Raw genomic sequence first — 17,776 nt, forward strand, 5'->3', positions numbered from 1 at the left:
TGTTGGTGTTTGTGGAAATTCTTGTGAACTTCACAAGACACGAATGGTGATTTCTAGAAATTTTCAAGTATATCGAAAATGAAAGTGTAAAATCAAACTTATAATTGAATAATACACTTGGTTTATTATGAAATGGAATTCATCAAGTTGAAATGGATATTTGTAGCTACCGAAGGATGTACATCATAGTATATTAGTAACATGAATTATCCGAGTATCTACTCTTTAAAATTCTCGCGTAATAACTTATTACGAAAAGATTCATGATGGTTTCAAAATTTATATATATATATATATATATATATATATATAAGGTATACATATAAATTCTTCAGAGGAATTGAGTTAATACTTCATAACTCATTGATACAGTATACTCGTTGTTGATTCGTAATGATGTCCACGGTGATTCTTGAACTGACGGGGTTTGTGATGTTATAGGTGCTGCTAGTGCTGATGATGTTGACGGTACTGACGGTGCTGTTGATGCTGCTGGTAAAACAAGTCTAGCTTATAAATCGTGCACCATTCCAGTCAGGGTTTCATTTCATCATTTCGCTCACTCATCTGATTTACAATTAGAATTAGAATAAATAATCTCTAAAACTTTTAGAAAGTACATATTCTATGCAGAATATTTCCTCGATGAAGTTACGGTGCGTATGATGTTGATGTTCGAGGTACAGATTGTGATGTTGAGGTGTGGGATGCGGATGTTGTTGTTGGTGGTGGTAATGGTACCGTTGGTGTTGCTGATGGTGATATTGTTGATGCCGGTGATACTGCTGGTGCTTGTAGTATTGAGGCTTGCGATGTGGATGTTGTTGGTGGTACGGGTGTTGTTGATGGTGCTTGTAATCTTTGCACCATATTCTCCAAAGCCAATACTCGAGTGCGAAGCTCGTTGACTTCTTCTATTACTCCGGGATGATTGGTGGTTCGAACGAGCGGGTTGTAACATCCCGCGTTTTTCCGTTAAATTTAATTTTAACACCGTCTTTTTTTTTTAACATAATCTTTCGTATTTAAATTAATAGTTTCCGTGAGTAACGTTCATTATATTCCCGCTATTTAATTTTGACATCACCCGTTTACTCGAGCGTTTTAAAAATATTCGTTTGGTTAATTCCCGCACCCGTCTACAAACATGAGGGACTTAAGTTGACAAGTGGGCAAAGTGGTGACTAGGTCAACTAGTCAACCACTTCACCTCCTCCATCCATTTCCATCCATCTCCCTCATCTCTCTTTCTCTCTAGCAAGAACACACACACACAACACCCAATTCAATCATTCATCATCTAAATTCGATTTAGGAGGCTTACAACAAAACAAATTACATATTTGGAATCCTCTCTTCATCCTCTACAATTTGATACCAACTTCATCTCGTTTGGGTAACATTTCTAAAACTCTAGATTTCTCTAAATTCGTGTTTTTGACTTGAAATGGTGTTAGTTAGTGTCTATGGCTCGTGTATAACATGAATATATGTTTTGTTTGCTCGATTCGTTGTTTTGAGTAACTAGTTTGAACATTTGAAATGGGTGTGCTAAATCTTTGATTTTGGATGAGTTAATGTTGTTAAATTGTTAAAGTTCATGTTTTAATTGTGTTACTAGTATCACTAGCTTCGTTTTGATGCGTAGGTTGATTAAGGAAACTTCAAAAACATGAATATTGATTTTTGCGGATTGTGGTTAGGGTTTGATAGACTTAAAACGAGCTTTTAATGTTTCGAATGCCATGAAATGTTATTAGTAAGTGTTTAGTTGTAATGTATGCTTCATTACCTTCAAAACGGCATATCGTATGTGTAAATTGGATTCCCGAATCATAAAATACGTTTTACGAACTTGAAACTTTGAAAATAAACCCTTCTTGATCAATTGACGAGTTTTCGGTTATAGTAATTGATGTTTGTGCTTGTGAAAGGTAGTTAATTGTATTCCTTGTCAAAAGAGCTTTCCAATGATATAAGATGCGTATTCTAAGTGTTTACGGTTTGCGTTTTGTGCTAAATTGAATTTTGGATCAAGACTTGAACTTTTGAAACTGACCAGGCACCAGACCACGTTATTTGTCGCGCCGCGGAGCAATTTGTCGCGCCGTGGCCCAAAGGGTGATTTTAGAACATGTTTTTCAGGCTTTCTGACCTTCAACATAGGCATTTGTCGCGCCGCGGAGCAATTTGTCGCGCCGCGACAATTGCCTGTTTCATCCGAACTTCAGCAAACTTGTTTTGGCCATAACTTTTTGACCATAACTCCGTTTTCGATGAATCAAATATCGTTGGAAACGTAATAAGATTTCCTTTCTAATGGTAAGGTTTTGAAATGTCAACTCAAACTTTATTACAATCGTTCTAACATGCTTTTATACTTGATTCTTGCATGAAACTTGACAACGTGGTTCACATGCTATACTATTCGAGTCGTAACGAGCCATAGGACTAATTGAACACATTTCACCCGACCTTGTGTCGTAACCGGTTAATTGATATAACTTACTTGTTTAGGTCAAGGCTAAGCAACTTTCATGCACACGTTTACTTGTTGAAGTACTTTTATACTCGTGCACTCGAGGTGAGATCATAGTCCCACTTTTTAATCACTTTTATTCTTTACATCGTGGGCTGAGAAACACATACATTTCACACTTATTTACTTTTCATGCTTTTACATTGTGAACAAATACGAATACAAGGATGCATACGAGTTTGAACAAAAGTCCTCAATCCAATTATCATTAGTTCCACTTGCAGGGTGTAAGTGTAAGCGTGTAATTATGTTGTGTGGCCATACGGGTTTAACAAACCCTCATTCAGACGGTTCGCTACCGTTAGTGAATGAAATATAATTTCAACAATGTATAGTGTAAGTTCTAACACTAAATTCAAAATTCAGAGGGAAGATTCGGTTAAGCCTTGATAATTGGGTGCTCGTGATACAAATACTATTTTGGAATGTGAACGATTCTGGTTGAGCAATTCTTAAAGAACCTTGTGGTTCAATACAATTTACTTACTTAAACCTATGATTTCACCAACGTTTTCGTTGACAGATTTCTATGTTTTTCTCAGGTCATGCACGATATGTGAAACATGCTTCCGCTTACTATTTGATACTTGCATCCGATGTCGAGTATACATGCATTTCATGGAGCGTCTTTTGACTTTACTTTAAACCGTGTCGCCTAGATTTCAATCGTACTTATAACGTTGTAACTTAACTTTTGGTTGAACAATTCTTGTAAACTTTGAAACAATCTTTATTTTGAAATGAAGGCGACATATTTTGGTCAAACGTTATCTTAAAGACTTATAATCAGGTAATGGGACCCACGTAGCCGACGCCTTCACTTGACGATTTGTCGGGGTCACTACAGTTGGTATCAGAGCCTTGGTTGTAGGGATTTAGAGTTCATTTGTGTCCACCTCGAGTCATAGGGTACATAGGTGAATCTAGACTACAACCGGCATATAGACTGCAGTAGGAATTACTTGACTATTTGTGCATTTATACTCGAACTCTTCTATCATATCTAACTCGTATTCGATCTTGATCTTATGTTGATAAATTTTGTTGACGCGCCACCTTGACTTTATGAAGTAATGTTAAATGCACATGAGAATCAGGGTAATATAATTTCCGGGATTATATTACGGTGATTCACATGGACGTTCCGACATTATGACATAAAGAATTTAGGGCGAGTCAAGGAAAATTTTCTCTCTATCCTTATTCCATACTCCGGTTAGTATTGTTGAAAATACTAACCAACGATATTCTTGTGTCTTGAAGGAACAATGGCTCCTCGTCGTGTACGCCGCAATGAAACTCCCGAACAAGCTCTCGAACGGATGATAGCTACCGCCGTAGATGCGGCCATGGCCGGTCACTCATCCAACAACAATAATAATAACAACCACAACAACAACAACAACAACAACAATGGAGCCGGAAACTCAAACGAGGGATGCTCCTATAAAGCTTTCATGGGGTGCAAACCTCACACTTTTGATGGAACCGGGGGACCGGTCGTGCTCACCCGATGGTTTGAGCAAACGGAAGCCGTCTTTAGCATAAGCGGTTGTCGGGACCAAGACAAGGTCAAATACTCCACTCACACTTTCTCCGGAATTGCTCTAACATGGTGGAACACCTATGTTCAATCGGTGGGTACCGATGAAGCTCATGCCCTCTCTTGGGCCGATCTAAAGGAAAAGATGATTGTTGAATATTTTCCGCGCGAAGAAACCCGAAAGCTTGAGGAAGAACTAAGAGCTTTGAAAGCGGTCGGAAACGATCTTAAAGCTTATAATCAACGCTTCGCCGAACTATCCTTGATGTGTCCTAATCTTGTTAACCCCGAATCTCAAAGGATTGAGCTCTACATGCTCGGTCTTCCAAAAAGCATCAAACAAGGGGTGATGTCATCCAAACCCACTACTCATCAAGCCGCTATGAACATGGCTCGCCAACTAATTGAAACGGTTGACGAAATCGTAGTTCCGGCACCTAAGGCCGAGGAAAAATCGGGCGGCAACAAAAGAAAGTGGGAACCCTCCCAATCAAGCAACAACAACTTTGCTAAGAAGCCTTACACCTCCGACGGCAAGAAGGGTTATACCGGACACCTACCGTATTGTAACGAGTGCTACAAACATCATTTAGGCGAATGTGGCAAACCATTTTGCTTGAAGTGTCAAAGAAGTGGCCATGTAGCCCACGATTGTAGGAATACCGCTCCCGTCGCTCAAAAGGAGCACAATGCACCCAAGACGGGTGTTTGTTTTGAATGTGGCCAACCGGGTCATTTTAGGAGTGCGTGCCCAAATAAGAAAATCAACCCCAACGCACGCCGTTAAACTTTCAACATCAACGCCCAGGATGCCCGAGACGACGATGGACTAGTCACGGGTATGTTTCTTCTCGAAATTCTCACGTTTCATGTTTATTCGATTCGGTTACCGTTAGACGTTTTATAAACAAGTCTTTGACTCGTGCTCTTTACATTCCACTTTTTCCCCTAGATACTACTTAGACGATTTAAGTGACCAACGGAAAAATATTGTGTGCCTATGAATTTTATTGGAGGATATACATTAAGACTTTTGACTTGACACCTATAGAACTAGGGAGCTCGGAACATATTCGTTAAAAAAAAAAAAAAAATAAAAAAAATAAAAAAAATGTTTTCCCATCGTCTTGTATAGATTATTGTGAACTGAGTAATTTTCGGTTGGAAACCGATACCCTCTCCCTCGCATCCATGACCTCATGATTTCTTGCATGAATCCCGTGTGTATTCCAAAACGACCTCCGTTCCGGTTATCATCAATTGGGGGTTAAGGGAGACAATGTCTCCTGAGTCTTTTCCGAACTCGCAACGTTAGTTGTAAATCTCTCTTAGTACCATTCGATTTATCCAAAGCTCGTCCGTATCCATAAACCTCCTAAACCACGTATGCAAACTTATCTAGACAAATTTGTTATCGTATTTATAGATGACATCTTAACTTATTCAAGTAAAGAAGGAAAACGAACAACATCACCATCTTACGCTCGAACTTTTGAGAAAAGAGCAACTCTATACCAAATTCTCCAAGTGAGAATTTCTGTTGGACGAAGTCCAATTTTCTAGACCATAATGTTAACGGTCAAGGCATTTCAATCAATCTCGAAATCAAGCCACATGTAATCAGGAAACTCTCCCCACTCAGACTTGTATTCGTAAAATCTGAGATCTCGTCTGTTACTACCGAAGATTCATTTCTGACTTTTCTCGTGTTACACGACTTTAATCTCTCCGCGATCGAACCTTGAGCGTGATTCTTCACACCAACATTTCTAGTTAAATTCGTTATTTTGCACGGAGAGGACGAATACTAAATTGTGGATCCGATCAATTTTCTCGTCATCACGTACCACACTACATACCTCTGATATTTTCACCATTTCCGTCTGATATTACTGGAATTTAAGATAACACACAATCCAACGATACTTCACTCTTCTTTGACTTAACGCCCTTGTGTTTCTGATAATCGGCCAACTATTATGCAACCCCGAACTATACAACTACGTGTACTATCTCGTTTCTCTTTCAGACTTCAACTTTTGACAACTAGAGGCACGTTATGGCAACCTCGAGATGTAAGCTCATCCTATTCAAAGTCCTCATTTCACTCCTATCCTCATCGCTCGCATTTCCGTTTAAGGAAACTTTTGTAACATTTCTCAATGGATAGAGAAACTCTTCATATTACATAAGTATTCGCCACGAGGGTGAATAGTCCTAACGAACATTTTTTTTTCGAACCCTAACTGACTCGTTCAAACATATCTTAAGAGATTCTATTCCAACACGGTGTATCTTTGTTAATTATCCCGTATCGAAATACTCGTTTCACTTCTAGTTTTACAAGAAGCCTCGGGACCGCGTTTAGACATGAGTACCGCGTACCATCCACAACCCGACGGACCGAACAAACATGTGATTTAAACCTTGGAAACCATAATACAAGTTTGTATTACCAACTTCAAATTTACTTGAGAAAAGTATTTTCCTTTAACCGAATCCTCGTACTACAATGATTTTCATTCAAGCTTTAACGTCACTCCTTTTGAAACCACATGTGACCGAAAACGTCATTCTCCCTTGTCGAACCAAGTAAACGATGATCAATTCACCGGGGCCGAGGTTGTTCATGAGCAACCGAGAAAAATTTATTCATATTCAGGTAAAACCTTACGCGACTCGTAATCACCAAGAGCTACGCCGATGTTAGACGTAAACATTTCAAATTCCACGTGGGAAACCGCGTCACGTTAAGAGTCGCACCTTGGAAAGGTGCAATCCGTTTCGGGAAACGTAGGAAGCTAAATCCGCGATATTTTGATCCTTTAAATTCTTGGGGTGTTTTGGACCCGTCGCTAGCCGTTTAGACTTTTCCGACTCATTTTGAGTCTCCGTTTATCCTACATTCGATGTATCAACTCAAAGACGTGTTTTGCGAAACGAGAACTTGTTATCTCCTTTGATGAACTCACTATCGACGATAACCCTCACTTCCTATGAGGACCGGTTGAAACCATAAATCGTGAAGCCAAACCTTAAAACATCGTATGATCCCGACCGTCAAAATTCGTTGAAATACCCTAGAACGTACTTCTCCCTCACTCGTAGAATTGGCAACGCAAGATCTCGAGGAAGATTCAACAACTACTACTTCCAACTAAATTTCGGGACGAAATTTCTTTTGAGGTGTGGATAATGTAACATCCCGCGTTTTTCCGTTAAATTTAATTTTAACACCGTCTTTTTTTTTTAACATAATCTTTCGTATTTAAATTAATAGTTTCCGTGAGTAACGTTCATTATATTCCCGCTATTTAATTTTGACATCACCCGTTTACTCGAGCGTTTTAAAAATATTCGTTTGGTTAATTCCCGCACCCGTCTACAAACATGAGGGACTTAAGTTGACAAGTGGGCAAAGTGGTGACTAGGTCAACTAGTCAACCACTTCACCTCCTCCATCCATTTCCATCCATCTCCCTCATCTCTCTTTCTCTCTAGCAAGAACACACACACACAACACCCAATTCAATCATTCATCATCTAAATTCGATTTAGGAGGCTTACAACAAAACAAATTACATATTTGGAATCCTCTCTTCATCCTCTACAATTTGATACCAACTTCATCTCGTTTGGGTAACATTTCTAAAACTCTAGATTTCTCTAAATTCGTGTTTTTGACTTGAAATGGTGTTAGTTAGTGTCTATGGCTCGTGTATAACATGAATATATGTTTTGTTTGCTCGATTCGTTGTTTTGAGTAACTAGTTTGAACATTTGAAATGGGTGTGCTAAATCTTTGATTTTGGATGAGTTAATGTTGTTAAATTGTTAAAGTTCATGTTTTAATTGTGTTACTAGTATCACTAGCTTCGTTTTGATGCGTAGGTTGATTAAGGAAACTTCAAAAACATGAATATTGATTTTTGCGGATTGTGGTTAGGGTTTGATAGACTTAAAACGAGCTTTTAATGTTTCGAATGCCATGAAATGTTATTAGTAAGTGTTTAGTTGTAATGTATGCTTCATTACCTTCAAAACGGCATATCGTATGTGTAAATTGGATTCCCGAATCATAAAATACGTTTTACGAACTTGAAACTTTGAAAATAAACCCTTCTTGATCAATTGACGAGTTTTCGGTTATAGTAATTGATGTTTGTGCTTGTGAAAGGTAGTTAATTGTATTCCTTGTCAAAAGAGCTTTCCAATGATATAAGATGCGTATTCTAAGTGTTTACGGTTTGCGTTTTGTGCTAAATTGAATTTTGGATCAAGACTTGAACTTTTGAAACTGACCAGGCACCAGACCACGTTATTTGTCGCGCCGCGGAGCAATTTGTCGCGCCGTGGCCCAAAGGGTGATTTTAGAACATGTTTTTCAGGCTTTCTGACCTTCAACATAGGCATTTGTCGCGCCGCGGAGCAATTTGTCGCGCCGCGACAATTGCCTGTTTCATCCGAACTTCAGCAAACTTGTTTTGGCCATAACTTTTTGACCGTAACTCCGTTTTCGATGAATCAAATATCGTTGGAAACGTAATAAGATTTCCTTTCTAATGGTAAGGTTTTGAAATGTCAACTCAAACTTTATTACAATCGTTCTAACATGCTTTTATACTTGATTCTTGCATGAAACTTGACAACGTGGTTCACATGCTATACTATTCGAGTCGTAACGAGCCATAGGACTAATTGAACACATTTCACCCGACCTTGTGTCGTAACCGGTTAATTGATATAACTTACTTGTTTAGGTCAAGGCTAAGCAACTTTCATGCACACGTTTACTTGTTGAAGTACTTTTATACTCGTGCACTCGAGGTGAGATCATAGTCCCACTTTTTAATCACTTTTATTCTTTACATCGTGGGCTGAGAAACACATACATTTCACACTTATTTACTTTTCATGCTTTTACATTGTGAACAAATACGAATACAAGGATGCATACGAGTTTGAACAAAAGTCCTCAATCCAATTATCATTAGTTCCACTTGCAGGGTGTAAGTGTAAGCGTGTAATTATGTTGTGTGGCCATACGGGTTTAACAAACCCTCATTCAGACGGTTCGCTACCGTTAGTGAATGAAATATAATTTCAACAATGTATAGTGTAAGTTCTAACACTAAATTCAAAATTCAGAGGGAAGATTCGGTTAAGCCTTGATAATTGGGTGCTCGTGATACAAATACTATTTTGGAATGTGAACGATTCTGGTTGAGCAATTCTTAAAGAACCTTGTGGTTCAATACAATTTACTTACTTAAACCTATGATTTCACCAACGTTTTCGTTGACAGATTTCTATGTTTTTCTCAGGTCATGCACGATATGTGAAACATGCTTCCGCTTACTATTTGATACTTGCATCCGATGTCGAGTATACATGCATTTCATGGAGCGTCTTTTGACTTTACTTTAAACCGTGTCGCCTAGATTTCAATCGTACTTATAACGTTGTAACTTAACTTTTGGTTGAACAATTCTTGTAAACTTTGAAACAATCTTTATTTTGAAATGAAGGCGACATATTTTGGTCAAACGTTATCTTAAAGACTTATAATCAGGTAATGGGACCCACGTAGCCGACGCCGTCACTTGACGATTTGTCGGGGTCGCTACACGGGTGAATAAGATCTAGGGTTTGAGATAATATATAATCGTGACGAGACACTCAGGAAATGAGAGAAAAAATGGTGTCTCGGACAGGTTCGCCGGTAAGTGCTTCAGGTTCTTCGCCAAGAGGGCAATGTGGTGGATGGAAGGGATCACCTTCTTCTTGTCTCCAATGACCAAGTAGACTACGAACCCATCCCCAATTCATCCAGAATAGATGATGGCTAATTGGTTGATCCATTCTGGTCATACTACTTTCGGAGCTCGAGTGAAACTCCATATCGGAATCTGAGGGACTTGAACTAGTGGCGAATTCCATTTCGTACGATTGAATAAAGGATTTTTCGATATGAACTAATTTTGGGCTATCGAATGGTATTCTAATTACATAGGATATCTATATATATATAACAAAATATTTCATAGATTACGGAAGAATTTACGGAATATGCCAGGCAAAGTTTACAGTAACAGATACGCTAAGATATGAATTAGCAGATACGCTAAGATATGGATTTTGTCAATACACTATTCATGCAATCAATGCATTAAGATGTGTCTAGACTAAGGATGATAAGCATGTAATTTCCGACAAGAAATGATAAGCAAAATGTTTTGACATGCAGCTAAGGTCGAAGTCCAGACTCACTAATCCATCCTAACAACTATCAGTTAGACACACTAATGCAAGACCTGGTTCGCTAAGACCACCGCTCTGATACCACATGAAACGACCTGTCCTAATTCATAAGGACGAATACAATAACATATGATTACATTGCGAGGTATTTGACCTCTATATGATACATTTTACAAACATTGCATTCATTTTAAAAGACAAACTTTCATTACATCGAAAGTTGACAGGCATGCATACCATTTCATAATATCCAACTATAAATGACCTAATCTGTCATTTACTTAATCATAATCTTTATTGAACTCAATGACTTGAATGCAACGTCTTTTGAAATATGCCATGAATGACTCCAAGTAATATCTTTAAAATAAGCAAATGCACAGTGGAAGATTTCTTTCAATCTTGAGAATAAACATGCTTTAAAGTGTCAATCAAAAGGTTGGTGAGTTCATTAGTTTATCATCAATATTCAATTCCATCATTTTTAATAGACCACAAGATTTTCATTTCCATTTCTCATAAATATACATCCCATACATAGAGATAAAAATCATATTTGATTTCGATAATTCAACCATAGAATGTAGTTTCAATTACTTGTGTATATTTCGTCAAACATTTATAAAAGCGCATGTATTCTCACTCCCAAAAATATATATTGCAAAAGCATTTAAAAAGGGAGCAAATTAAACTCACAATACTGTACTTCGTAGCAATAATGCAAATGACGGCACTGAACAAGTGCAGGGTTGGCCTCTGATTCACGAACCTATATTAAGTATATATATATTTATATGTTGGCCAATATCTATCTAACAATTTAGGTCGAGTCGTAGTGTATCGCAATTCTAATGCTCGAGATTATCATGCCGAATTCAACAAAAGTATATTTGACCAAAATGACTTTAAAAATTAATACATGTTTATTACATAACCTAAATAGTCGTTTTATATATCTAAATATATTTATCAGATTTTATTATAGTAAATAATACAAGTCATTTATTAATAAAAAGTTATATTAAAATTTATATATGATAAAAATATACTTTTATATATCTTAAGTAAAAAATTTATATAGTTCACTTAATATCATAAAATATAGTGGTATGTATTATTAATGTAATTATATTACGTGTGGTAAAAATGTCTTTGTATCACATATTTCTTTGATAAAATAATATTGATAATAATAATAATAATGAACAAAAGTTGTATTATTTTGTAATAATAATAATAATATTAATTATTTTAATAATAATAATAATAATAATAATAATAATAACATTATTTATGTTTTTTAATGATAATAATAATTATTATAATCATGTTAATGATAATAACAGTGATAATAATATTGTTGTTTTTAATAATGCTTATAATATTCATAAAATGATAATTTAAATGAATACATTTTTTTAACAAATATGATAATCTTAATAATAACGATACTTTTAATATTATCGATAATAATAATAATATTTTATATAAAAATAATAATTCTATTCAAAATGATAATTTTTAATAATAATAATACTAAAATGATAATAATAATGATATTTTATAATAACAATGATATTTTTATTAAAAATCATAATTTTAATAAAAATGATAGTTTTGATAAAAATATTAATTATTTTAATAATAATAATAATAATAATAATAATAATATAATAATAATATAATAATATTGATTATTAGATAATAATAATAATGACGATAATAACGACGATAACGATAACGATAACGATAACGATAACGACAATAATAATAATAATCATTTTAACAATAATACTTAAAATTATAGATAATTCAATTGACGATATCTTTTAATCCGTTCATCGAAATCATACGCTTTCTAAATGAAAAGTTATTAATTTTTCGTTAGCTTTCCAACGACATGCATATCATATACCTTATCTCAATAGCATATGTATTAAATTCATTATCTATCATAAACTACTTAACGACAAAATTAAATATATAAGCATGCATAATCATATATACTCGAGCACTAGTTAGGAATACACTATTAATATATCAAAGTTAAGATATGAGTGCTCACGTATCAATATTGTGATTCAATATTGCAGAAAAATACGTAGACGCGATGGAGATGACAAACACTAGTTTGACCTCACGAGCGTACCCTCAAACCATACCCATAACCTCCATAACTATAACCCATAATTCCCTTAGCTCTATCCCGCTCGCAAAACCCGATTGAAATAACTTGCTCATGACCTCGTCCTAGTATTTTATGTATAATACTACTACTAATAATATTAGTACTACTAATAATAATAACAATAAGATTAATAATAATATTAATAATAATAATAATAATAATAATAATAATAATACTAATAATAATAATAATAATAATAATAATAATAATAATAATAATAATAATAATAATAATAATAATATAATTAATAAAACTTACGGAGGAAGAGATGAAATGAATCAGATCAAAATCGAGTTCGTTATATAAGCACATTTTCCACCTACCCCTCCCATGCATTCGCATGAGTTTTTGAGAGGAATCTCATGCGAGTGCATAAGCTACCTTTCCAGCTAACATTTGATCAACAAACGCAACCGACACTTTTTATATATATTATTTAATATATAATATATTTAATCTTTAGAATTAATTAAATATTATATTATATTCTCGTGCATAGTTGATTTGTAATTTTAGCACCGATGAATTGTACGTTGACGCTGGACTTACGTACCGGTTCCGGTTTTTCGAACGTCCTTTCGTACGCTTAGAAAACTTATACTTTACGTTTCGCAACACGTACCTTTATCAATAACTAGACTTATTTCACCAATAATTATACTAATTGAAATGTAACTTTATTCATTTGAGTGTTTTGGTTATTTGCTTCTTTAAATCGACGTCTCGTTATATATGATAATATTAATTTAAATCAGAACATTTTGTATATAGTTAATACTATATTTTGTAAAATATATATATATATAGTCATTTAAAATATAAACTTATACACATTATATATAATTGAAATATTTATCTAATAATATAATATTTAGTTTTTCAAAACTAATTATATTTCAAAGTTCATTTAATCGTTTAAATAATAGAAAAAAATATTATGTCGTATCATGTTTACGTTTTTGAAATAATATATATATATATATATATATATATATATATATATATATATATATATATATATATATATATATATATATATATATATATTCACAATACACAACTTTTAATTAAGTTCCTCAAAATTCATAGATCGATTATCTTGTAAAATGTTTTAATAATAAAGTTCTTTTTAAACTGAAAATATTTTTGTACGTTTGAAACTAATTCAAATAAATATGATAACTTTGTTTTCCCAAAATTAAATATATTTAAGAATCATTTCAAAAGGTTAGAATAATGGAAATCATTATATCATAAAATGTTTTAGAAAAGTAAAATCATATATGACACATAGCAAGTTTCAATTTTCTAAATCGTCGTTTGTTGGTGAAGCATAAGATAAGGTTCAATGGTTAAAAATCATTTAATGTAAAACGTTGATTTACTTATCTTGTCAATATCTAATATCTAAGTTACTTACCCTACACATTTTTACTTTTTCATTTAAATAAAATGAAAGTTAAAATAGTTATCTTATCAAAGTCACGAGGAAAATGTTGTAAAGCATGAATTGGAAATCAAACAGGAATGTCCACTAATATTTGCCTAGTACTCGATAATTGACATTTTGTTCTCACTTGTAAATCACTTTACCATTTATTCAGAATATCGTTAAAAGTGAAATGATCTCTTAAATCACAGTGGACCTCACAAAAAAGACCCGTAATCATAACACAATGTAACAGATAACTCGATCATTTGATATTATCTTTTAATTCCGTCGATAAATATATTAAACATATATTGAAACAATTACGTTTATGTAAAGTATTATACATCTAATACTTTGTTTAATGTTTTCAATTAATATAACTATATATTATATATACATATCTATATACACATAAATGTTCGTGAATCGTCGAGAACAGTCAAAGGGTAAATGAATATATGAACACAGTTTAAAATTTTTGAGATTTATCTTAACAAACTTTGCTTATCATGTCGGAATAATATAAAGATAAAGTTTAAATTTGGTCGTAAATTTCTGGGTTGTCACAACGGAACCCGTTTTCCAAAAAAACGTTTCTAATAGAAGCTACCGAAACACAGGCTGTAGTGGAGAACCTTTACACACCTGTCATCTGCGACCGGTAAGAACAAAAAATAAGCCACTGAAGATCAAAAATGTAGGATTTCTAACAAAAACTATATGCTCGATTGGACCAACTGTAAAAATGCTTGAATTATTCAAAGTGCATTCCTTTGCATAAAGCAATAAAACTTTTTGCCCTTTTAGTATAACGGATGTGCTTCAGGGGAACATGCCAAACATATTGTTAGGAATTCGGTAGGCCCTAACAAGACAAGTGATTTATGCGAATCACTAACCCACGAACGACAAACGAATAATTAAAGCATAACGATAAATAAATGATGCGAGATTTAACGTGGTTATATCTCAACTCCAAAACACGGAGAAGGGTTTACTCCACGGGCGCAAACCAGAGATTTTTTTATATTGTTGTGCACACATTACAATGAGGCTAGGGGTTATAATTTATATGAAGAGTTAAACTTGTCCACCAAGTTAAACTTGTCCTTCAAGCAAAAGACATTCCATAAATATCTATTACTTGCTCCATACTCCATTCCTACTAGAAGATTTAATTAAGGCAACAAAACCTCTACGACTTGTTCACAAAGTCAAGCTTCCTACGACTTGTTCACCAAGTCAGGCTCCCTCCGACTTGTTCACCAAGTCAAGCTCCCTCCGACTTGTTCACCAAGTCTAGCTCTCTTCGACATGTTCCTTTGATCAAATTCTTCACACCTTCAACAATCTCCCACTTGAAGACTTTGAGCAAACTCTTCACTACTCAACAATCTCCCATTTGAAGATTTTAATCAAACCCGAACATTAATCTCCATTCCATCCAAGAAAGTCAAACTACCATTATACCGCCAAACTCCATTTGGGACACGCACACTCATCACATATGTCGAATGAGTTGACTTTCGATACAAGGTCTTCAACACTACTTATCGGAACTAGAAACCAATAAGCGCCTCAACTATTAATGTTTTTCAGACACCCATAGTAACTCCCGGTCTCCTCTCAGCTACGACTTTTTATACCGCCGGAATCAAACATCCGGGTCACGCCGCTCTTCCACACATGAGGGAAGGAAGTCTTTCGACTTCAAAACCGCTAAGCTTCAACCCGATCTCCAGTTACTAACATGAACTATCTAGGTTTCTTGCACCACCATCTTCTTACCCGAAGATCATCTTCTTACACCAGAAGACCAATTGAAGTATGCAACTCTTCAATTATAGGATTCTTCATGAGACTACACTGCCTCACTGATCACTCTAGACATGTCCAATCCTGAACACACATGTCAATGATCACCCTCGTACAGGATTTCGCCGTCTATCTATGATTTTCCTTCCCAGCAATCAGAAAATCTAATAGACGCCCTCGTAGACTCTTCATCAAGGCTCGAGTGAGAACGCAGTCACAACCTAATAATCTACTAAGTTTTCAACTTTCCGCTTTCTTGCTGGTTCACTGACCTCATCATAGCTATGAATTTCGCAAACCTCATCTTCTCATCCCAAGCACGCTCCCACTGTATGAGTAAGAAATAAAACTGCGGCTACTCGAGAAGAAACTTGGTTCGTACCATGGTCAGTTGCAAATCTCTTTGCCATTTGAGGGTATGTTTGCAGCATCCAAGTACCTTAGTGTTATACACACTAATCATGTGAATACCAGAGACCCACGTTGCATAATCGTCTTCATAACTCCAATTAGTCGTCAAACTCCAACTAGTCAGTACTTCCGCAGGTTACCAAACTCCCAGCGAATTCCCGACACCCTCTAGAAAGCTCAAGTTTCAGGACTTACAAGATTATCCACTTCTACCATCACCTGAAGATTCCTAATTGGTCACCCTGAAGAAAACCCGCTTTCTTTGTTATACTAATGTCAACCAAACCCAAAACGCCAGTCGAACTCGTCATATCCGACAACTTCAAACCAATTTCTTCAGTGAGAGAAGCTCTAACCCTGCCCACATATTCCATATACTATAGAATATTCGACTAAATACATTAGTCGACCCGTTCAATAATCTGATGTTGGACTTTGGTTTGCACCATAACAAACTTCCCCTCAATCCTAAGTTCAACTCGGCATCCCTCCAATGATACTCAAGATCCAACCCTCTTTAGTACCTACCGCAACCTCGGAACGCAATTGAATGGAACCACCTCAAGTCTACTTACGGTACAAGGCTCCAAGATCAACTCATCCACTGAGGGTGCACAACCGTGTGTGCCAACCAAGGGGTTAAGCCAACCGTTGACATGCTGCAAATGTCACGTTGCGTTATCCACACATCCAGACTACAACCTGCGGGTATCTAACCATTCATGATAACTCCCACTGTCAATTTCCAAAAGAATGTCCCTACTGTTTGCTACCTTACTGTCCAAACCTGAGAGAAACCACCTCTTAAGCACACATATGTTTCTTCCTCATATCCGATGTATGACTTTGGTTTGCACCATAACAAACCCCCTCTCAAACCCAAGTCCATATGGGCCTCCCTTCCAACGATAGTTCGAACCCAACCTTTACCGCCGCCAAACGAAACTCTCAAACTGTCTGTGTGCGGACCAGTGAGATTTCGATACAAGACTTAAGGATCAACTCAACGTTACCAAGGGAACGCACGCACGCTGAGAGGTGCGCCCACAGCGCCGTCCATCACATCCGAAATATATTTTAGCTCCCTTAACAAAGCTACATCTCTGAAAAAATCACAGCCTTTATCGTCCGAAGATTCGCAAAACAAATCGTCTCGTCACTCGCAACATCAAAACCGAAACTCTCTCATAAAACTGTCGCAACATAAAAAATTGTATCTCACGATCCAACGGTTCGATCATCACCAAAATTTTACCACTTTTAGATCAGTACTTCTGGAACCTACAGTTCAAGTTTCACGTGGATCCAATGGTAGACGAACCCTATATGATTTTTCTCTCACTGCAGCGCCAAACCCGAACAACTGTAACTTTGAAAAAACATAACTCCAGATCTAACAGTTGATCACACTCAAATCTTGAAAACCACTAGATCTATTCGTCTTTTATTTATAGTAAAATTTTCAAGGCGATCCGACGGTTAACGAACTTGTAATGATTTTTCTTCTCTAACAGCTCCGAATCCTAACAGTTTAAACCTGAATGGCAGCAGCTTCGAAAAACTATATCTCGAGATCTAACGGTTTGA

This window comes from Rutidosis leptorrhynchoides, chromosome 11 (assembly GCF_046630445.1).
Source record: "Rutidosis leptorrhynchoides isolate AG116_Rl617_1_P2 chromosome 11, CSIRO_AGI_Rlap_v1, whole genome shotgun sequence".
NCBI classification, from domain to species: Eukaryota; Viridiplantae; Streptophyta; class Magnoliopsida; order Asterales; family Asteraceae; genus Rutidosis; species Rutidosis leptorrhynchoides.